Source organism: Cygnus olor, chromosome 2 (assembly GCF_009769625.2).
Source record: "Cygnus olor isolate bCygOlo1 chromosome 2, bCygOlo1.pri.v2, whole genome shotgun sequence".
NCBI classification, from domain to species: domain Eukaryota; kingdom Metazoa; phylum Chordata; class Aves; order Anseriformes; family Anatidae; genus Cygnus; species Cygnus olor.
Window position 1 is genome coordinate 25,637,438 of NC_049170.1, and position 22,963 is coordinate 25,660,400.

The 22,963-nt window shown below is 39.9% G+C and overlaps 1 protein-coding gene across 2 annotated transcripts in view; it reads right to left on the bottom strand.

The window, feature by feature from the left end:
- The window catches only part of CALCR (calcitonin receptor), a 176,747-nt gene that overhangs the window by 101,640 nt on the left and 52,144 nt on the right, over positions 1-22,963 (bottom strand). The window contains exon 1 of one of the 2 annotated variants that reach the window (XM_040549592.1): positions 14,865-14,883. The exons of the other annotated variant lie outside the window; for it this stretch is intronic. The gene's annotated coding sequence lies outside the window, so the exon portion shown is untranslated. Of the gene's footprint in view, positions 1-14,864; positions 14,884-22,963 lie in introns of those variants that run through there. 2 annotated transcript variants of the gene reach the window in all.

Sequence of the window (22,963 nt, forward strand, 5' to 3'; positions counted from 1 at the left end):
TTAGCTAGCATTTTGTCTGTAACGTTGTTGAATGTATTGAGATGTATTGAGGTATATTTACACAAACTTGTTTGCAAGTAACAGGGATGCTCTTAAAGAAGCTAATTAAAACTTCTTCCTGTTCATGGTTTTTGTTTTTCTTTTCAAGTACAGTGACACTTGGCATACCTATCTGGAATCAGTATCTTTCTTTTTACTTTGCATATTTTATTTATTTTTACTAAGAATGACATAAAAAGTGCAAGTGACATAACTACTCCTTACTTTGTTTCCAGATAGTCTCCCCACTTGCACCCTTTAAAAGAAATGTGCTACTCAGATGATTCAGGTGGGTTTTAGTTAGTTGACTGGTAAATCTCATGGTCTCATTTGACTGATGTAATTTCTCACACTGTGCAAAACCTTATTTTTGTTTGGTGAGGCTGGAAAAGGCACATGAAAAGACTTTGGAAAGAGACTGATTTGGGGCTAATTGAAAGGAAGGGATCCATTCTCTATTCTGCATGCAGAAGTTGTAGTACAACTTGCCCTTGCAGGGTGAGGCACAGATGTCAGCAAGACTCTTGCTCTTTTGGACATGACATGAATAAAAACAGTACAAGTTCCTTCTATATATCTCTCAATCACATTTAACTGTTTTCCTGCAGAACAGCAACTACTGCTTGCACTGAAACACCTACTGCTGGTAGAAGTTGCACAAAAGCGAACAGACTAAAGGAAACATAGAGCTGAGCTAGAGCAACAAATTCTGAATTATGAATCTTGACTAAAAACTGTTTTGTCTCCAATGGGTGGAATATACGAGAAAGACTTAATTTCTAAGATGCAGTCAGTCCTACTGCTGGCAAAAGAAATAACAGTCCAGATCAACTATTTTGCTTTATATACAGAGGGAAAGAGATGTGTATCATGAGGAGACTCAGTGACAAGATGATCCAGCTCTTCTCCTCATCTATAAAATTTACCTCTTGCCCTGGTTTCTTCCTGAACCACATAGTAGAGAAGACTAGGACCATCATCTAAAGAATGCATATCTACGTATGTATAGGTTCGTGCCTATATGGAGGCAGCTGATCAGTCCTCTATCCCATACCAAGCAGTCCCAGGAAAGAGATGCATAAGGGGGGTGAAGGAGCACAACCCATGCCATGGAGGTGAATGCCACCAGTGAGGCCACCCTGGGTTGCCCACCATTTGGCATGGCACCACTTGCTGCAGCAAGATGGAGAGCCTCCCACCCACAGGGGACCCAAAGCAAGACAGAGAGGATTTCCTTCTGGCAACAGATCAAAGAGAGCTGAAAAGAGTCCCTCAAGGTATTCATTTCTTATTAGATTGTTAAATAAATTTGCTCTCTTTTTCATTAACATTTCTTTCTAATTCATCTGTTTGAGGTCTCAAGATCAGTTGGTTTATAAATGTAGTTATGCAGTTATAAATTGGATAACTGTGTTTTTTTTCCTGTATATCCAGGCTAAAGTGAACCGCCAGTACAGAAATCTTGCTTCAGAGGGTTTATGAAATGCACTGACATGCTTTATTCAATTTCCTGCCAGTATATCTGTCCAACCAAATTGCACTGTTCAGAAGTGATCACAGTTGAATGCCAAAGCCTGTAAAAAAATAAAAAAGAAATCAATGCTACAAGCTTTAAAAAAAGTACCAGTCTTGCAGTCCCACACAGAACCTTTGCCTTGGAGACATAGGTGTGAACAATCTGAAATGTAATGGGACAGACACTCATCCGTTATCTCAGATAAATGGGAGTTAATCCCATCCATGTCAGTCCTATCACTGCATGTATAGATACACTTTTTAATCTGAAGAGAAAAACAGCTAGGCTAAAGCACACAATCTGGAGTGCTTGATCCCTTAATTAAACCCTAGCTATATCTAAGAATATGCGTGTCCAGATTAGTGAAAGCATGATGAACAGTTCTCAAATACCTTCCTTGGAGCTTAAGTGTGAAAGGCTGTTGATAACTTTTGAATCAGGCTGTTCCACAGCCTAATTTCTTCATTCCCATTGAAATGTTGAGCATATTTTAATCCATTCACTATACACTGGAGGATTTTGCCAGCCAAGAGAAGGAAATGGCTTAAATATATATGTATTTTTCCCAGAATAAAATATAAAGTGTGCTAGATGACCATCTTGGTTACTATAACCTATCTTATCCTAAATCCTTTTAATTCAAAATCCCTTGGAATTCACCTAATTGTAACATATGTGTGACTTTATGTTACTGCTTATTACTATGTCACACAGGAGACAGATATACTTGGCACAGGAAGTCAGTGCATTGGTTTCAAAACAAGCAAAATCTTGGCAAACAGAATAGCCTAGAAATGTATAATACCAATGACATGCAAATTAGTGTCAAAAGTTGGCAATCACAGCAGGCACCGTTATGTCAATGGTAGGAAAACCTCTGTGACAGTAATTGATTTTGGCAGAAATGTGACGGCCTAATGTTACTAAGATTTGATATCCCTTCCTCTTTTAAATATAGATTCTCTTGCTTAAATTTTTAATGCTACCTCTGAAGTCCTACATCTTTGACTTTAGTAACACCTGAAATGCTGGTACATCCTTCTTAGACACAAGTAGAAAAGATAAAAACAAAACCCTTCCTTCTTTAAGGAGATGAATGTGGAAGTTGGAGACTTGGCTTCAGCACTTCAGTGGACCAGCAGCACTGTCCTGACCAAGAAGAGAAAAAAAAAACACAAAACTTGCATGCAGGGTTGCAAGAAATTTCTTCTCAAGAACAACAAAAAAAAGAGGCTGGCAGGAACAGATAATCCAAACCACCACTGCATCCCAAAGCTTCTCCTCTCTATTGTGAGACATCTGTGACAGTGTCTTTATCCAGAGATAAGTGTGCAGGCTTAATCCAATGCTTAATGAAGATGATTACTCAACATAATAGAACTTATCTGCAGTCTGAACTGTGACACAGTGATTCATGCTAAATAGCCTTTTACTTCCCAAGCAGACACATCAATTTCAATGTCAACATTCAAGGCATAAAGATCATCTCAGCATGAGCAAAAGTAGTGGGATCTGGCCAGCATTTCTTTTGTGGTGGTACTGCAGACCTATCCAGAGTAATCAGATATTAGAAGAAGCACAATCGCCTTCAACAAAACTTCTTCCCAGAACCAGACTGACATCACTAGTGATACAAATTACAGTAGTAATAAATAGATAAAGCTGTACTGTATTGCTTTATGCTTTACCAAAACTGCAGGTGGGAAAATGTCTCTTTCTCTCTGAGGGAAAGTAGAGCATCATACAAAAAAGAAATGCTACTTCTCCTCCTGTAGCTGTTATTTTATAGTATGTAACATTTCTGAGCAATTTAAAATTTAGAGAACAAAGTGAATATGCTCAAATGATTATGCTAATAAGTTTGGGCCTGATCTTTTGGGAATATCTTATTTATAAAAGCATATTTTATCCCCCTTCCCCTGGCATGTCCTATTCCATTGTCTCTGAAAGCACTCTCAAAGGTTGCCTGAAATTAAGAGATGGACCCAGGAATATGAAATTGTCTTCTCTGAAAGATGCTTGTAAAATCTTAAAACTTGGTGCTTGGTATTATTTTTTTTATTTTTTTATTTTTTTTTTAAGGTGAATATTAGAAGCACTACAACTTCACAGGGAGATGGCTGTATCTAAGCTATGCATCCATCGATCAATTCACAATCAGTTGAGACACACAGGTACTTGTAGAACATGATTCATTCACATTCTATTTTCAATGTTTATTTTAGGTGATACAAATTGTTACCTTTATATGTCTATTTCTACATCATCTACAAATTTCAACACTGATCACATGAACACTAGCCCATAGCTCTGATGAAACTGCAAAAGAGCATCTCAGAAACATCCGGAACATCTATGCAAGTACTGCCCTTGCTTGGTACAGGGAAGAAATTCTTTACTGTGAGGGTGGTGAGGCACTGGCACAGGCTGCCCAGAGAAGCTGTGGATGCCCCATCCCTGGAGGTGTTCAAGGCCAGGTTGGATGGGGCTTTGGGCAACCTGGTCTGGTGGGAGGTGTCCCTGCCCATGGCAGGGGGTTGGAACTGGGTGATCTTTAAGGTCCCTTCCAACCCAACCGTTTTACAATTCTATGATTCTATGAGAATTATCACAGAAATGTTAAGATCAGTTGATGGAGAATGGGAATATCTGGGATTGGAAGCAGTGGAAAGAACAACTGACAGAAAAAAGGCGATGGGAATGGATTGTGCTGATGGCACATACACTAGCAGGTCACCAAGATGCCAGCACGTCTACATGCATCTTCTCAGGGCAACCAGCACCAAGGCAACAAAGGACAGACTGAAAGAACATCCTAACACAAAGGCAGCCTACATGCAGAGTAAAGCAAAAACTCGGAGATGACAGTGAACAGAGTGGGAGCCATAATATACCCATATAAGGTGACGAATGTTGGTGTACAAACCTGGATCATTTACAGAGGTAGGACAAGTCAGTGATGAAAAGTCAAAATTGCCGTTCACTCCTAAAGGGTACAAACAGGCAGACCTATTATTGGGAAGGGTTTCTACACTAAGAAGCACCCTGGTGAAGTGAGGAGGATTCAACAGCTGCCATCCCTTGTCCTTCAAGCAATTGCAAGAAATCCTGGACAGACCACCTGCCTACCATGTGGTGTCTGCATGCTGAACAGACAAGTTGGGCACACACATATTATTGCTTGTGAATATGTGGTATTAGAACGTGACTGAGTTAAACATAATTTTATGTGAAAATAAAGCCACGTTCCCCTCACTTGAGGTCTCCCATTGGGCTTTGCTATGCTGAAATGCCACAACATTACATCCTATATTCATGAAAATCAGTCTCTCTCAATTGGTTCAATTAATAATTCATTGTTCATACAAATAGTGAGAGTTTCAGCAAAGAGGATTAGCTAAAACCTATGTGTTTAGCATATATGCATCAGATGTAGGTGATATATTTCCTACATCTTGTTGTATCTGACTCAGAGTACACCCTTACAATCTCACACGTCCTAGTCTAAGCAAAGACATGAAGTATTTTCCGTTTGCTTGTAAATGGCCCATTCTGAACCTGATAGACTTTTCCACATAAGAAAGCTATAGAAATATTTATGTTCCTGAAGGTTTTTTATTTCAACAAATTGGCATTGGCCACCAAAATAACGAGGCAGAAAAAAACATTTTGATAAAAATACCCAAGCAACTTTAGAAATAACAGAATGACCCATTATCAGTTATGTCTGATTCACACTAGAAATATATTTACATTCCCATATATGCAGTTATTTAGGAGACAACAAATAGATTACAGCAATTTACTGTAATGCAGTTTTATAAGATGAAATCCCTCAAATAAGCTACCTGTAGATCACACATGAAGAAATGATTGCACTGCACCACCAACCTCTACTGTCAAAGGGTCCATCAGTAATTTGTTTGTTGGTTACAGTAAAAAAGCCCATTTCATTTTAAAAAAAGATTGTGCACGATAGAAGCCGGATTTCTATCAAGGATTTTCAATACCCTTTTGAGCTATTTGAACACAGTTTCTATTCATTCATTTCGCCTGTTCTATTATGTTCCTATTGGAAACAATTTCTATAATAATTACACTTTTATGAGTGTTGCCGGAAGGAAGCTCTAATAAGCAGCCCAGATTTCTCAGTATTAATTCTCAAGGTGTATTATTCCATGATATTACAGATAATTTAAACAAATACAAAGATATGCATGACTTGGCAACATTCTTATTTATGCTTTGATACTTAATGGTGATGAAGTCATTGTACTGCAATTATACGTTACATGATTTTTGACGTATTCACCCTTGTGTTTCATGAATCTATCTATTTTCAGCTACAATGCATTAGTGGCCACAGTGGGATTTGCAACACTGAAAACTAGGGCACAGTGGCAATGATGGCATTACATTTTTCAGAGGTCAAAATGTACAAAGAGGTGAAGACAAGATCAAAGATAACTTCAAAGGCATCTTTTCATTCCTCTGGGATAAATACAGTTGGATATTGTACTGGTACAGAAAAGAGCTTGCAAATTTCCATTTACAAGGCTCTTCAGGGCCACTTGGGGTTTCACCACTCTTTCTTATGGTTGAAATTATAGTACTAGCTTTTCCAGAGCATGCAGAAGCTGCTACATTGATGTATGCCTAAAGTGTGTACTGTAATCCCAGTGAGAAAATTTAGTCCTACCTGTCTAGGCACAGTTCACATTTTAGTTCATTACTAAATGTAAATGAAATGAGTTCATTCTCATTTGACTCTCATACGTTCAAGCCCTTCTCTTGGTATCTGTTATTTGGGCAGATAGAGTTTGTAAAAGTTTGCTAGCAATTTCTGAGGGCACAGTTTATTATAGAGAGGTCTACTTATGGGCTTCAGAAGTGATTCTGTTTCTAGAGTATTGAACTGGAATATTAGAAACATGGTAGTGTCTGGATTTTCAAGGACTGAAAAGTAGAGTTTGACTGTCAGCATTCTTTAAAAAAAAGAAAAAAAAAGAAAAGAAAAAAATCTCCTTTCTTATGTTACTTTCTTGTTGTTGCTGTTCCTTTCTTGAACAAATGATCCTGTCTTAGAATAGATCTAGTGAAAAGGATAACTATAACACTGAACTTAAACATATGGCCTGAAAACATCTGAACAAATACATTAGTTCTGCCTCCAGTTGGTTTTAAACTTCACTTCAGTCAGTCAACTGAGATTTCACTAGGTGAAACATAAAAAAACAGCAATCTTTTTCTCTCTGTTTAAATCTCGTGAAATTTTGAAAACAAAACCTTAAAGAAAAATATTTTAAGACATAAATCACCATTTACTACTGCTATTTTTACTTGAGATTCAAGTGGTCCCTTTCTATCCTCTATAATATGCTGCGGACAAGCAGCTCATGCTGCAGCCAGCCTGCATGAGTAGGCAGCCTTTTCTGGATGCTTTGTTTTTATGAAAATAACATTTTCAAGCTCTATTTGCTGCAGATGAAGACGACATGAGAAAGCAGAACAACATATCACAGTGACTGAGCAAATAGTTGTACATAAAGATATTGGCAGCTTTCAGGTTTGCTTTCATCTCATGGTTGACAGGTGCAAGTGCATGGTGTTGAGTATAGCACGTTCTTTCAAGTACACTTGTGAGACATATCTGTGAATATCTGAATGGTTTGTGAACAGCTCTTTTCACTCTGTCAGATCAGATCAAGAGCAGAGGTAAAGACTGTGCTGCTAACTTGTGGTAAAATAATACTGGAATAAACCTGTAGTATCTATGTGTTGTTTCCTACATATTTGTATTATTTTGTGACACACTGCTTATATCTATACCTATGTACCTATGAAATCTGAGTCACAACTCTATTGATACATAAATGTACAGATAAGCAGCGTGCCACAAACTACCACAAATGCACAGGAATCCTCTTATTCTGGGTTTCTACATTTGTAACTGATATTTGTCTTCACTGCCAAATATGCTTGAAGAGCGGCAGAAGTTCAGGTTGCAAGGATGCCATCTTTACCTGGATATTACTCATAATCCCGGGGAGAGTCACCTGTCACCTGCAAGCCATGCAAGGCTTGGAAGAGCAGGATTTTGCAAGACAGAGCTGATGTGAGCCTCTACTAGCAAAGACATGTTCCAAGACTGATTCCAGGTCCTCTGTTACCACAAACCTGGGCTCCAATACTTGGGATTTTCCTTAGACGCATAACTCACCTCAGTATTCTTCAGTGAAGCCTGGTTCTGCATTCCCAGTTCTCGCCCCAGATGCATGGGAAGCCATACATGAGACAGGAGGACATTACGTGCTTTAGGAGATCCTAGCTGTAAATCTCTCAAGAGATGTCTCAAAAAAGACTGCCCCAAACCTGGTTTCCAGTTAATGCCTTTCTTGCTAGTTGGAATTTGTGTTGTCTGTAGAATATTTGTTCTATACAGGTTGTTGACTTAACCTCAAAGAATTATCTAACACCTTCACTCAGAACTTGTGCTTGCCCTTCACTGAGCTTGGGAACAGGGTTCACATCCTTTGCCTTTAACGGGGACTATGGTGAGGTATGGCAAGAAAGATGAGACAATTATTTGATCACAGGCATAGGAAAAGCTTCTTGATTATCCAGGTAGGAGACAGCTTTATCAGAACTTCTACCCAGTTACTTCAATCTTTGTCTTGAAGTCAGTGGTGCATAGTATACATGAATATTAGAAATATGCACCCTCCCTTATCTCCAGAGAGCAGTGCTTTTCTTTTATCCTGCTAGAATTTAATTAGGTGAAACATTAGATTAGAATTCTATAGCATATAAACTCAGCAACACAGTTTCATCTGTAATTGGCTCCATCTCAGGAGAATTACAGGAGCCAAATACGATACAGCAATTCTTTTCCTGCTTGCTAATAAGCGTGTATTAAGCTGAAGCACCATACCGAGAATTAGTAAACCCTTCCTAACCTTCTCTCCTATTTCTGAGTCTTTATTTTTCTCTTCAAAGCCAACCTCTGCCTTTCAGAAATGTACTTTATGTCAAGAAGTTGCAACGAGTGAAAGGCAAATGCTGCTAAGTGACAGCTCTACTCCAGAGAAAAGCAACATCCATTCTGGAGTCAGCCGTTGCATTTCATGAATCAGTCAAGTGTTCTCCTAGGAGCCACCAGTTCAGTCAAGCTCTGGGTATATTTATTTCATGTAAACAAGGGAACATATGTTGTTATATTAAATAGCAGCAGTGGCTGCTTGAACAGACTGCAATAGAAAACTTGTACTTTAAGTGCACTTGCCAATGGGGCTGAACAGTGGTGTGATTCCTGCCGTTTCTGCTAGGGAAACTGCAAGACCAGGCTGCCTTGAACTCACATTAGCAGAGACCAAGAACAAGTGGCCTCAGGTCTTGGTTCTATAACTAGAAAAAACTGAAAAATCAGACACGAAAGTCAGTTCATTTTATTTATGGTTTGACTGAACAATAACAAGTCCCAAGAAACATAAAAATAGTGCAAAATGAATTTCTTGTTAGTAACGCCACCATGAGTTTGATTCATTCTCACTATCTCTATTCTCAGTCCTCAAAACCATAGACTTAACCTGTGTCAGAACCGTGAGCATGGAAGGTAGAACTTACATTCATATCAGCTCTGTGGGAATATGCTCAGCTTCTCCTTTTAAGAGAACAAATGCTATAATGAAGACCTATTCTAGCTTTTCATATTCTGATTACTTGCCTGTAGTTTTTCTTAATGCCTTTTCATATTCTGACAAAGAAGACTGCATGACAAGGAGCAAATCCTACTGTCTTTACTCAGTACTGAAGCAAATCTCAGCAGGAGTTCGGAGAAATCTGTAAAGCCTGAAGAGAATTTAGCCAAGAGCATTTTAAGGCCTCAAATCTGAAAGCACTTTTCTATCTGTTTAATATTATGAACATGAGCAGCCGTCAAGACTGCAAAAGTTAGTTTTGTTGTTGTTGTGTTTTTTTTCTTTTTGCCTTGCTTATAAATTTAACCTGCCCATTTTAACTGAAAAAAAAAAAAAAAAAAAAAAAGCATTGAGCTGCTAAGAAGAGGGAAAAATAGAAAGCTGCAGAGTATAATTATATCAATTCAGAACAAGCCAGAAGCAGCACACAGGGCTTTTTTGGATGACTTTTCAAACACAGTATGCAGACTATGTTCCCTTTTTACAGAAAGTTTTCAAAAACGTGACTTTTTCTTGGTTATGAAAGAACTGGAATATTTTCAAAAGACTAATGTTCTGCATAGTAGAAAAAATATTCTGCATATTATTCCTAAAGCACAGCACAGATCCTACACATATTTATAAAGGTTTATCTGAGTGGTTAAACAAGGACTATATTCAGAAATTAATTTCATTCTTACTAATGTTACAGCATTTGAACTATGATTTCTGATTCATCTGAACAATTCGTCACGTAGTTCCCAGACAAAAATCAATTTAGCAAAACTAATTCATATTTCCCTGAAAGAGACAAGACAAGTGATTACAGGAACACTGAAATAGAATAGTCCTCCTGCAGCAGGTGCAGCAATCACAACTTGGATTTTCTTTTTTTAACTTTGTGAAAGAACTGGTTGGCTTTAATTTGACCAAAAGATGTGGCAAGTGGTCTTTCCTTTTGAATAACTACACTTAATGAATACATATATCAACTACTTTTGAACTATGGCTAATAACATTGTTTAGTTTAAGTCTTTGTCAGTATCACGTGGCCATTTTTAATAGCTACTCATGAACTTAATTTAAAAGAATTATGTTTTCATTTCTCCTTCCACAGTATTTTCAATACAGTAGTATTTTCATTGTCTGTATGTCATCAAAAAAACTTTGTTGGTGCAAATTCCCCTACTCTCTCACTAATCTATGCCAGCTGAGAACTTGAAACCATAAATCGACTCAAATTATAATTTAACCAAATACATTTTTGTAAGAACAGATATACAACAGATTGCTGCACTATCATACTGATTACTGACCTTCTAGATTTTTTTTAACTATATGTGGGTTTGTAAACATAATGAAATACTGTAAAAGTTTACCTGGTATTATTAGCAATCCTACTTTGCTATTTAAATATGGAATCCGCAATATAGTATCTGACTAAATCCTTAGTGATAAGGGACCCTCTCCAATTGGCTGGAAGCACTCAATAAAATTAATTCAAAAATTAGTAGATGAATCTTCATTGTATGAAGCTATTCAAATATGCTAATTCTAAACTAATCTGCTGAGAGTGTTTTGGTTCCAGTTTCAACAATCAAATCCATAAGCAAATTATAAAAATGGAAAACAAGAAATAAGGGGTCCCAAAAAGTAAAAGATATTGCAAATTGATGTCAAGATTACCCTTATGAATACCAATGTAATATTTTTGTCTTCTTTTGGTGCAGAATTATTAATCCATTGTTGTTGTCGATGATGAGGCTGATGAGCACTAGCATTCCCATGAAAAGTTGAAAAGAAAGGAACAAGCTAAGCATTTCCAGAAAACCTGATGTTATATTGTTGTGCATGATCACACACACTTGGGTGCTCCATGTACTGTTGGCTACTAATCACCGAATTCTCTAAATTCTGGACTTGTGCATGATGTCAAGTCCTCATCTACATCCATCTTTGAAAAATCGAGGAGTTGTTTACCTCCTACATGTACAGCCCAAAGCCAGCCAGTGAAATATTTGTAACTGATAATGTGGGCAGATCATTTAGTTTGAACTTGTCTCCAGTCAAACAGCTCTTTGCCTTGCTCTTGCTCTTTAAGCCCGTTAACAGCAGGACTGCCTGCCCGACTCAGCCTTGCCCAGGGGGTTCTCTGGGGCATGGTTCCTCCCTGGGGAAGAGCTGGGTAGTGGGATAAGGTAGATCAGTGAAAGGAAGGATGTGTTCAAACATTTAGCTACGCTACCTCTAAGGGTTACTTTGCTTCCCCAGTGGTCTTATTTTACACTCTGATGAATACACAGTAAGAATATGAGCCAATAATCCTTAGAGAACTTCTGAATATTTGAAAATAAAACAAAATGAAACAAAAAGTCTGCCTTATCCCCAAAAAAAGGCTCCACACTTCAGTATCACTTTCTGATTTCACCAGCTCAGTGTACTCATAGATCTGAAAATCAATCCTGGAGCATAAATTAAATGAACTGCTTTGTTTCTGGAAATAGCTTTTCATTCTATTAATTTTCCAATTTGCTATCTGTCCAAATGATAAAGACATTTAGCTCATGACTGCTTCTGCTTCAGGGAGGAAAGCGATGTGAGCAGGATCAGGATATGAGTGCTAGTGGGCTATTAATTTCCATTAATGTAATGACACAGGTCTCAAAATCTGGACCATAGCCCCACCATGATATCTGTGACACAAACTGGTACAAAACTCTGTTTTAGAGAGTGCTGATTCACACACAGAACACAGACCACATAGGAAGACACAAGTGGAAAAAATACAGGAAAAGAGTACAATAAAACACACAGCGCTCATAGCTCATCAGATGCTTGCAACTACACAACTTATTTAACTGTGACATTCAGTTCTGGTTGTTCAAGTTGTTCAGTATTACACACAGTGGACTCATTTCATACTTGCTTGAAACTGTTATCCACAATGCCTTTATATTTACTGTGCTGCCTCAGGAGGCCTGAAGGATGCAGAGGCTACATTGAATTAAATCAAATACATAGTCACAACTTTTAGCTGTCCTGTTGTGCATTGAGTTGCTTCAAACTACAAAACTGACAAAGTTGTTTACAGTATTTTGCTGAATGTCCCCTAATTTGTAATCAACGTGTACACAGAAAAGGGCAGGTCTTTGAAAAAGAAACCATAGACCTCACAAAGGATTTCATAGTGAGAAACGCTCCCAAAATAAATTTAGTCATATATACCTCCCCTGCGTCCAACACAGGAAGAGTTCATCCCTGTGCAGCTACGTCGCCCTGCCAGACAAAGCTTTCTCAACTTCATGAATTCAGGTTACTTCATAAATTAGAATTCATGTCTTGCCCCAGAATCAGAGCCAATGTAAGGTGTGAGTCACCTGCTTTAGAAAGCAATCTCATAAAAAGTAATCACCAACAGCATTACAAACATTTCCTTGTGCCAGACCTGCAATCCTCTTCTATGAGGTTCGTTTCCAAATAAAGTCCAGGATAATTTCCCTTAGCCTACTCCTAGAAGAGCACTGGAGCAGACAGGGGAATGAGGTGAAAGGACTAAAATTAGATCTGCTCAGGATACTACCCTCCTTTTGACACTTCTGTGAACTTTGTGGGAATCTGTGGAGAGGGATAATATTAGCAAAGTATGTCCGTAAGCTAAGTTTTCAACAGCTATTGATCTGTTCCTTGTCATTCAGCCCACAGGTTTCTGTGTTGTAAACATCCTGCTTCTTAGGGCCTTTCTCCCTGCACCTAAGCACCCCTGCAAAAGGAAAAGAATGTGTCTCAGCAGGTTAAGGTGAGGTTTCAGGTGAAAAGGGAGGGCTGAGAGCCCTCTGAATAGGTACAAATAGGTGAAATGAGAGCAACAAATCTGGCTGCTCATTCTTAAAATGCCTAAATCCTTTTTCCAGAACAAACCCTAATAACAGCCCACTGAAGTCAATGGTATTTTACAATGATTTGTCTCAGTTTGTACTTGTAATCTCTAGCACAGCAGGGAAATATGTCTTTATAGGTCCAACCAACTCCTCATCTACGAGACTCGCTCTCACCACACACTCATGAAAACTCCGTCCTTCCCCTGGGACCATCACAATCTGAATTCAGACCCAGTGCACATTTTAAGAATAGAATCACTGGAGTATATTTCAGCACAGAATACTTAGATCAATATCTTGTAAGTCTGGTACCCTGTTATTTTTGAATGTTGTAAAAATACATCACTCTATCATTTAGTATGTAATTTTAGTACTAAATATGACAGCAATAATTCTAGGAATGAAAGAGGTATTTACTATAAACAAATCCAAAGAATAATAAGATATATCATGCCCCAGAACACCTTTTTTTCCATCAGTTATGCACGCATTACTGACATAGTGTAACAGGAAGCTATGAAGTGTGCACCATTTAAAGAGACACAAGTGGCAGAAGTGACACCTCTGGCAAGTCAGAGTCCTAGATCAGGACGCCAATACTCAAAGCAGGTGCGCGCACACACACACACACACACCAACCTACAGGGAGAACCCACCAGCTGGTGGGCTGTTGGCCTCAGCAGATGGAGGCGTGCTCTGCTTGAGTTGCTGAGCTGCTAGAGGAACGACGTGAGGATGGTGAGCAGACTGACTAGCACCAGCGAGGATGCACAGATTAACAGGTTCTGCAAGGACCAGAGATGCAACCCCACATTACATAGGAGGAGGTACGGCCAGAGGCTGAGAATGGAGACTTCTAGCATGATTGGAGATGAAAGCTTGTGACTTTTGGCAGCTAGGATGTCCCTCTCCACCTGTAGATGTTCACTGTGAGAACCGTCAACTTATGTATCATCATCACACAGGAGGCCAAGAAGAAGAGGTAGGCATCTGCTACAGACTGCCTGATCAAGAAGATGAAGTGGATGGGCTTTCCATAAGTAGCTGGAAGAAGCCTTATGGTCACAGGCCTTCAAGGAGGAATTTAACCTTCTTGATAGCTGCTGCAGAAGCAACGTGGAGAGGTACAAAGTATTTGTGAGATTACGGAGAGGGCTGAGGACAATTTTTTAAGGATGGGTGCTGGATGGGCCTCTACTTTTGGGTTGTTTTGATTGCAGTTTGGGAACAAGAACCAGACCTCTGTTTGGACACTGCATATAGACCTGTTGCTTTCAATAGGTAGTAAGAGGGTCTGCCTACCACAACCTCAGCTGAATTGTGGTGTCAGTCTGGCAACAGAAAAGAAATCTTAGCACATGGCTTTAGGTGAAGGTTTATCTGAACAGGAAGAATGCTGTACCTAAACTGAGAAGGTACTGCAAAACTGTTCAAATCAACACAAAAACTTTATCAAAGAGAATGAGACAGATGGAAGGGGAAGGGAACATGCCCTTACCTAAGAACTGGAAGAAGTGAGTGTTAGAGATTTAAAAATCAGAAGGAGAAGAGAACTAAAGAAGAAGTCCAGGGGAAAAGGGACTTGGAAGTAATGTAGCCAAACAGTACCAACAACAGGACGTAATGGATGCTAACATTAAAGCAATCTGACCATTGTGGCTTAATTAAACAAGAAGGCACAACAACTGAAGGTCTGCAGCAAAAAACAGAAGCCCCAAAGCCACTGTCTAGCTTCTGCTTTCCCACCACACTGACCTGTAAGTTTATGTAAAGGCTTGGCATGGGCCCACAAAGTCACCACCAAATCTTGCTGAGGTTCCCCTCAGCACTGGGACAAGCTCCTGTGATAACTTTTCAGCTGCTGCCCCAACATCAAGGCCAAAGAGGCATCCACAGGAAGCTGCCACTGCTGCTGCCTCTGAAGATCCAGCTGCTCCTGAAGCTCTGCCAGTCTGGATTGAAGTAGACTGAGGATTGCCACCAGCTGTGTTTGGGTACCTTTCATGCACAGTTTCCATGTCCTCCCACTTTTCTCTCTTCCCTCTGTAGTGCATCCTCAGCTGTGAGACTCCAGCATGGCCTCCTGGTGCATGCCCTCTTGACTACCTGCAGCAGCATGGAAACAATGTGCTGAAGTAAGGAAAAGTGCAGCTCCTACAACCTTCCTCTTCATTTGAGGAACCTGCAAAGGAGAGAAAAACAAGTCTGTCCATCCTTGAGTGACCTTTGCAGCACAGCCCCCAGGTTTTCAAGGACCCATTTTGGGCAGGGTGGTGTCAGTTGTTTCTGCCCTGAACACCTCATGTGAGGGGCAAATGGATTTGGGCTCTGATTAGGGTGACCCTTTCTCCCTTAGCCCCCACAACAGCAGTGGGTAACTGGTAGCCTGCTGTGCCCCAGGAGACTGTATCTTGTGACCTGCTGTCCTCTGCAGCAGGGGAGGGGGAATGAGAGGTCTCAGGCACTACAGTGGTGGCGAAGAGCACGGTGAAGAGTCGGTGCTAATCAGTGAGAGTCGTAAGACAGTCCTATAAGGACATCCCTTCCCCACCTTGATTTTTATCCTGCTCTGCACGGAAAGTGAGCCAAGAGCCTCCTGATGTTCCACGAGCCACGGACAGAGGATGAAGCCTGATGTGCTCATGTGCTATACATACTGTGCACAACACTGCACTGGCCCTCTGTGGCTGCCACACAGCCAATTCCTGTCCACACAAAAGTTTGCCTTCATCTTCCTCTCTCATTTGGGCAGATGAGCAGTGTCCTCCCACGAAACCCCCAGGCACCACTGCCACAACAATCCAGTGCCAGGCAATCTCTGGCGACTGGGAATGGGTGAAGAAGCAGGGCTGCACCATTTCTGCCTGCACTCAGCCACAGACCGAAGGCAGGTGACCCTGGGACTTTCCAACAGTATGTGTTTGTGGAGAGAGAAAAGAATGTTACCGCAGCTGGGTAATACTTGTACCCCTCCATCTGCTCAGCACTGCAAACTCAGACTTCTCTCACAGCTTACATTTCTAGAGGAATTTTATGGTTCTAAGTGTGTATTTCTATGCTGTGACAAAGCACAGCAGCCCTGTTATGCAGGTTATAAACAGTTTTCTTTGCCACAGCTCTGAGCCCAGCCCACCCCTAACTCCATTTGAAGCCTTGTGCACTGCCTATTCTTTAAACCCAGACGTGCATAAAACAGTAATTCACTTACCTGGTTTGGGATCTAGAGTCCTGGTTCATCACATTGTTGCCAGTGGCTGTGGTGGGTGCGAGCCAAACATCCCTAAACATACTCTGTAGATACTGGGCAAGAGCTGGGAAGAGATGGTATCCTGGGGTGGCACCGGAGGGCATGCTCTCCTTCTTGCTGTCTTGCACGGTGGTTCTGGCACCCAGGCTGTAGGAGTGCAGACCAGCAGGAGGCTTTGTGCAATGCTCCCATCCAAAAGTATCTTTGATCTCTCCATAAGGGGCATGTCTGCTGTTTCAGCCCAAAGGGACAGTGCAAAGTTCCATCTTCACGAATGCAGCCTTAATTTCCTCGGCTGTAATGTGGCACTGCTCACCAGTCCTCTTTTATCTCCCATTGCTCATGAGGAGCAGCCTCCTGAAATTGCCACAGAGTTATACAGCTTCTAGAGAAACTTCTGGCTCTCTCACTGCACAGATTTCTCAGAAGTACCATTTCCCTGAGGACCCAGGTCACATTTTATTAGTTTTCTGAGACACAGTAGGGGCCATACGTGTCACCAGTGCAGGAAAGGGGAATAGAAAAAGAGGGACAATTTTAAAAGGCAGTAAAGGGAATAAAGGGATCAGTATGTGGCTCAGCATAGAAGGGATATTTCCAACCAAAAGGATAGGTGGAGGAGGCTGGAGCAGTAGTCTCAAAGGATTGGTAGCTTGATGTCAAGGGCTAACAGGAAGGCATACATAGCTTTATCCTGTTATGGAGGACAAAAAGTGTGTCATTATGTCTTGGCAGCTGCTGATGCTTAATAAGCATTTAGTGAAAACATGGATATTAGGTATGACCTTGGGGACCTTGCAGGTGTACATACTTATGTAGGATGCTTTGTTCATGCACACCAAAACTACAACTGAGAACGAAACCAGGCAGGACTATGGGGCAGTGAGGGGGGAGGATTAGCGTCAAAAATGCCTGACTTTTCAAAGAAAATCACTAGCATAGGTAAAGCCCCACTCATCTTCCTTCTGAGTAGAAGAACATCATCAATCCACCCACCTTTAATTATCAGAACAAGAAAACATGAAGGCAGTAAAAAGCCAGGCTTTTTGTATGTGTGGTCATTTTCCAGTACCCAGGGAAGTCACTGGCAGCAGACCCTGTGTTTCACACTCAGAATATTTCTTCTGAGGCTAGCATCTACTCATCATCACTGATCAAACTGCCTGTGCCACAGACAAAAATATGTCCAGGAAAATGGATTTGTCTTCACAGTGTGACAATGGCCATGAGTACAGATATAAACCCTTGTTGACAACACTGATTAATGTAAAAGCAGATCTGGAAAGTCATTTCATTCATGTTCCAGCAGCCAAACCACCCTCACAGACAAAAAAGAGTTCAACTCTTCTCTTCGTCCTGAAGATTCACAGTTCACTGGCTAGAGACAAAAACCCACATGCAGACATCCCTTGCTTTAGGATTGTCTTTTTTAAGTCAGTATAATTTGTAAAGGACAGAGCAGGATTTTGGACTCTGGTACCATGAAGCCAGTTTCTGCATGTTCTGACTAGCAGCCCCATTCAGGAGAACATTATTCATAAGAAAATCTAAATGCATATTTAAATGTAAACATGCACAGAAGCCTCACTGCAATTAAGAAAGCCAGAAATTATGTAAGGGACACAGATATAGGACTGCATTTTAATGCTTTCCTAAATTGAAACCAACGGGAGCCAATTTTAATGGGACTATATTGACCATGAATTGGGCTATTACTCTATATTTTTGAACTCAGCATTGTTTACTGTGTACTTCGTGTTCTTCTCTCATCATATTTATTCTGGAGACCTTCCCTTGAACGTGCAGCATGCAGGCTTGTAAGCACCAATTAATAGATAAGTAGAGGAAATGACAGATGGCTTAATTTAGAAATAGGAAATATTTAACATTCACATACAGCAGCACTCAGGCTCTGTTCAGTTATCTCTCCTCACCATCATTGCTTTCTGCATGCATGGTAAGTCTCATAGTTAAATATACCTGCCTGTCTTAACTAGGAGACGTGCATATTATTCATATTTGTTTAACCTGAGCCAACTTTTAAACTACTGGCAACTCAAGATGCTAATCGTAAATGAAGTTACCACACTCTCATACAGTCCTGGATCTCTGTCAGAGCTCTGCAATTCAAGACACGATTTCCCTGTGTTAGATCAACTCAAGATCAACTAGGATTGAGAAGTAGCAGCAAGCAGAGTTTCAAAATACTGTTTTTATATCGATTCTTAATCGCTTCCCTAGACGAATACTGGCAACCATTTTGCTCCCACAATTTCATGTCACTGGGAATCTTTATTTGCTAGATAGAAATACTCTGTGCACCAAAGCAACAGTTAGCCTGTGAAGATGCTCAGTGAAGCTTTGGGAATTCAGACGTGCTTGGGCAGAGCACAGTTCTTCTCAGCATGCCTCCCCCTAGTCATTAGGAACAGTTTACAATGTGTCTGAAAGCATTTGTGGAAAATAGCTATACAAGCCCAAATTTAAAATAAATAAATAAATAAAAAATGTCCAAAACCTAGCATCTGAGCATTAATAAAAGGTCAGAATTTGGTGCTCAAAGTTTAGAAGGTTTCTGCTGAAAATAAAACCAACCAATTGCACTTAGGGTCTAATTTGCTTCATGGCATCTGATGGGCATTTCACTTTTCTCTTCCATGTGCTAAGTCTCTAAATAAAGATTTGCATTTCCAAATTGTGATAAAATAATATAAAAAATAAAAAAGCTTTAAGAACAGGATTCAAGGGTAGATCTCAGTCCAGGTTCTTCAAATCCCCATATTGTGTGGAGGTAAGATTTGGGTTTCAGTTTGTACTGCATTTCATTTCAATAGTAGTATCCAGTACTCCTCTTTCCAAGAAAACAGACAACTTTTTTCTTAGGTCTATCCCTTTCATCAGCCTGCTAAAGCCAGTGTTTTGGTCTTCTACACACTATTTACACACCCTAGATGCTTACTCAAGATTTGATGGAGAGTTGGTTACTGAGACGGACAGTGAACTAAGAACAGTGTTCAATGAATGCCACATACTACAGGACATTTTTTTAATTATTATTACTTTTTCTACCACCAGGCAAAGTGGCACACAGAGGCCTGACCAAGGGACTTGAATTTGCAGATACATATTTACAGCCAAATGAATATATTTTAGAAAAGCAATAAACACAATTTCAGGTTCACTTTAGCTTGGGTAAGCCTAGAACGGGGTATTTCCATTTATCAGTGCTAAAGCTGATGAAATCTTCCTTTTAACTACATTCCTGATACCAGTTTTCTTAAAAGTTTGATATACTCAGTGCCCACAGGGCTGTAAAAAATGATAAATTTAGAAATGGCTAAAACATTTCAGGCGGGTTGTTGACAAAGCAGTTGCACAGATTTGCATGTTTCTGTCATAGCTGAGAGCATTCGAACTGCAAGGAGAGCTATGAAGTCTATTAAAAAATTTAAACTGACTTCATCTGAAGCTAATATTGATCCTATATGACACTAGTGAGAGACCACTTGGGAGAAGGGACAAAAGTGAAGGAAATGGATTTGATATCATCTACTTATTGTCACTGTGCACATCTGAGGGGGGACTAAATTTTTAAGGAAAAAGTGTCAATTTTCATCACTTTGATCCAGGAGGAGTACAGATGAGCACCCCAGTGCCCATTCCTAGCTCCATTTAGCCAAATGACTTCCTCGTGGACATGCTATGCTTGCAGGACTTGCACCTCCATGGGGGCCAGGAGCTCACCCAGAGCCCTGTGGTGGGAATGGAGGAATGTCCACATGGGACTGGGTCAGCGGTAGCACACGTGTGGTGCTTGCATCAGTTCAGCAGCATAGCTGTGTGACAGCTCCGGCAATGGGCAGCCTGTGATTGCTCATACAGGTCATGAGAACAGCAAACTCCCCCCACATGCTTGCTTTTTTATGTATTTGTGATACCTTCTTTTAAAAGTTGCATAATTCCTGTACATTTTACTGCTTCCTAGAAAGAAAATCACCATTTTAGGATTATTCTGAGAGAATACTAAAGACACTGAGACCTTGCCATTGTTTTCCAGGCAATCCAAAACACTTCCAGAACATTTTTTCTTTCTGTTTTCAATAGCAGAACATGGAACAAAATAGAGAATTTCAAGCTTTTCATTTTAGCCTGGTAAGCAGAGCCCAGAACGGTGCTCAACAGTGGAATGTTTGTGAAAACAGAAAAATGCTGCTGAATGGAACGGTCAAAGAAACCGCTGAAAGAAAATACCATGAACCTTTTACCTTTCTGAAACTAAGCATTGATTTAGAAATTCTTCTTTAATAATGAGCAGAAAGCACAGTCATCAACTTGTCTTGGGATGAATACTGAGTTTTGTTAACCAAAGGACATAAGCGGAGAAAAGAAAGTCAATTGTATCTGAAAATAAGTTTATCAAAATTGGATAAAATTCATCAGACAAATCACTAATTCACCAAGAGTATGATTTTTAGTTCAGTGAAACTATTGTAAAACTGAGTTCACTCAGTTGTATAGTCTTGGCTGAAAAAAATGGGTAAGTGTAGGATTTTGACCTTTTTTTTTTTAAATGGTATTTTTTCTTCACTATTTGCTTAAAGGTGCTTAAGAAGTCTCCCCTACCTCTGCCCACACTCCCCTCCCACACACACAGAAAAAAGAAGTATGGCTGCACACATCACTATTTTTAGTACAGTGATAAAAGAAATAAACGTAAAAATGTCTGGCCTCTATTTCATGGCTAAGGGAAGGATACTAGGTATTACTGTCTAGTTGAAATGTCCTGCAAACTGGAACCCAGATCCCATCCCTTTGTAACAAGGAATAAATACAAAAAGCCTGGAAGAAGATCTACCTCTGAACCCTGTGCCTGGTGCCCTTTTTCAGCTTGCTTGGAGATGTTGCTCTCATTCCCTAACAGTTTCCTCATTGCTGGCAGTCTATTTCAGAAGAAAGACTGAAAAGTTCATGAAGGGAGACTCAGGCATGACTAGCTTCCCTTACAACTGTCTGGCAGTGGCAAGCTGGTTTATCACTGCCTGGACGGAATGCATTGGCAGGGAGGGGTTTGTGGTGAGGAGGGGTACAGGGGAAATGGCGCATCAATAGGTAGGGAAGCATATTTCAGTGTGCTGCTATGGAAAGAGCTGGTCTATACAGCCAACCTGATACAAAATAAATGCTTTCCACATTTCCAGTCTTCACTTTTACCAAAAGCCCCATCTTTCAGGAGTGTGGTGCGCACTTCAGCACACACCATGCAATTTTCTGAAGTCCTGTATTTTAACACCTCTGTTGGAAAGACAACACAAATGAAGACTCAGACTAGACTAGCATTTCACCGGGAAACCTGCAGCCAGCCAGACGAACCAAGAGACTAGGTATGGCACAACAGTGATGCAAACATACCCTAAGCTACTAATCTTCACTGCTGTTGCTGGTAGTCACAGGGGTGAGTGACTCACTTCAGCCGTTCTTGGTGCCTTCCTTGGACTGCTGACCAGGAATTGGAAGTGCCACCTTCTGGTAGGCACCCCTGGGGAAGCAGTAGTGAAAATCCCCAAGTCTTTCTTTGCAAAGAATGAAAATTTAAATCAGGGCTTCTCAAAAGTGACTTCTGATTTGGAGTGACTCAGTCTTCGGACAACAAACGTGGGCAGCTGACTAATGTTAGTTATGTATGTAAAACACATATTGGATTGAAAATGGAACTCTGGATTAAAGCACTGCCCTAAAACCAGTAAAGAACTGCCTCAAGTAATTTTGAGAAATTCCCTCCACTACTGAGTCACGGATATTTTTTTCTCTCTCTCTTTAATTTGTTGGGGAAATTGAAAGAAGACTTCCTAGTACTGCCATGACAGTGCATTTAAATTTGTTACCAACAATGACACTTTCATTCTGAAATAAATTTGCATGCTATTTGTAGTTATCCTACACATAGCAATTTTAAAACTTTAATCTGTGTTTTTCTATTCACAGGGAAAAAGAAAAAAAATTAAAAAAACATATTTCTCAGATAAAAAACAAAATGAGCAAACAAAAAACCTCAGGAATATATTGGATTTTGAAATGTAAATCTGTGGGATGGGTAGTAAATTCAAGTGTTCAGGGATATTTTCAGATGAGTATTTTTTAATTACACAAATAATATTCTTCACAATTTCCATACAGAGAGAGGTTATATTTCACAAAGGAAAATCCAGGAACTTGTGGTGGATTGGCCAATCCAAATTAGCCATTGTCCACATACCTGCACAAATTTACAGAATGAGAGTGACTGACTCCTTGGGCACGCTTGGCAATTCCCAAATAAGTCCATCAAAAATATGTATTTCCATGAAATATTTTGATGTTAATGCAGTAAAATTTTCCTAACATAGAAACACTTCATCAAAAACGTTTAAAACAGTCCTACAAAGACATTTTATCCAACTGTTTCATTGCATTACAGAATAACAATCTTTTCTTAAACCAAACCAAAGTAGTTTCATTATAGGCTATTTAATCTCTAAAAGAACTTATTAGGGAATTATAAAAGAGGGATTTCAACAGGTTTATTTTTTCAACAGAAGATGAGGTTTAAAAAACAGCACAAGCGATGCTG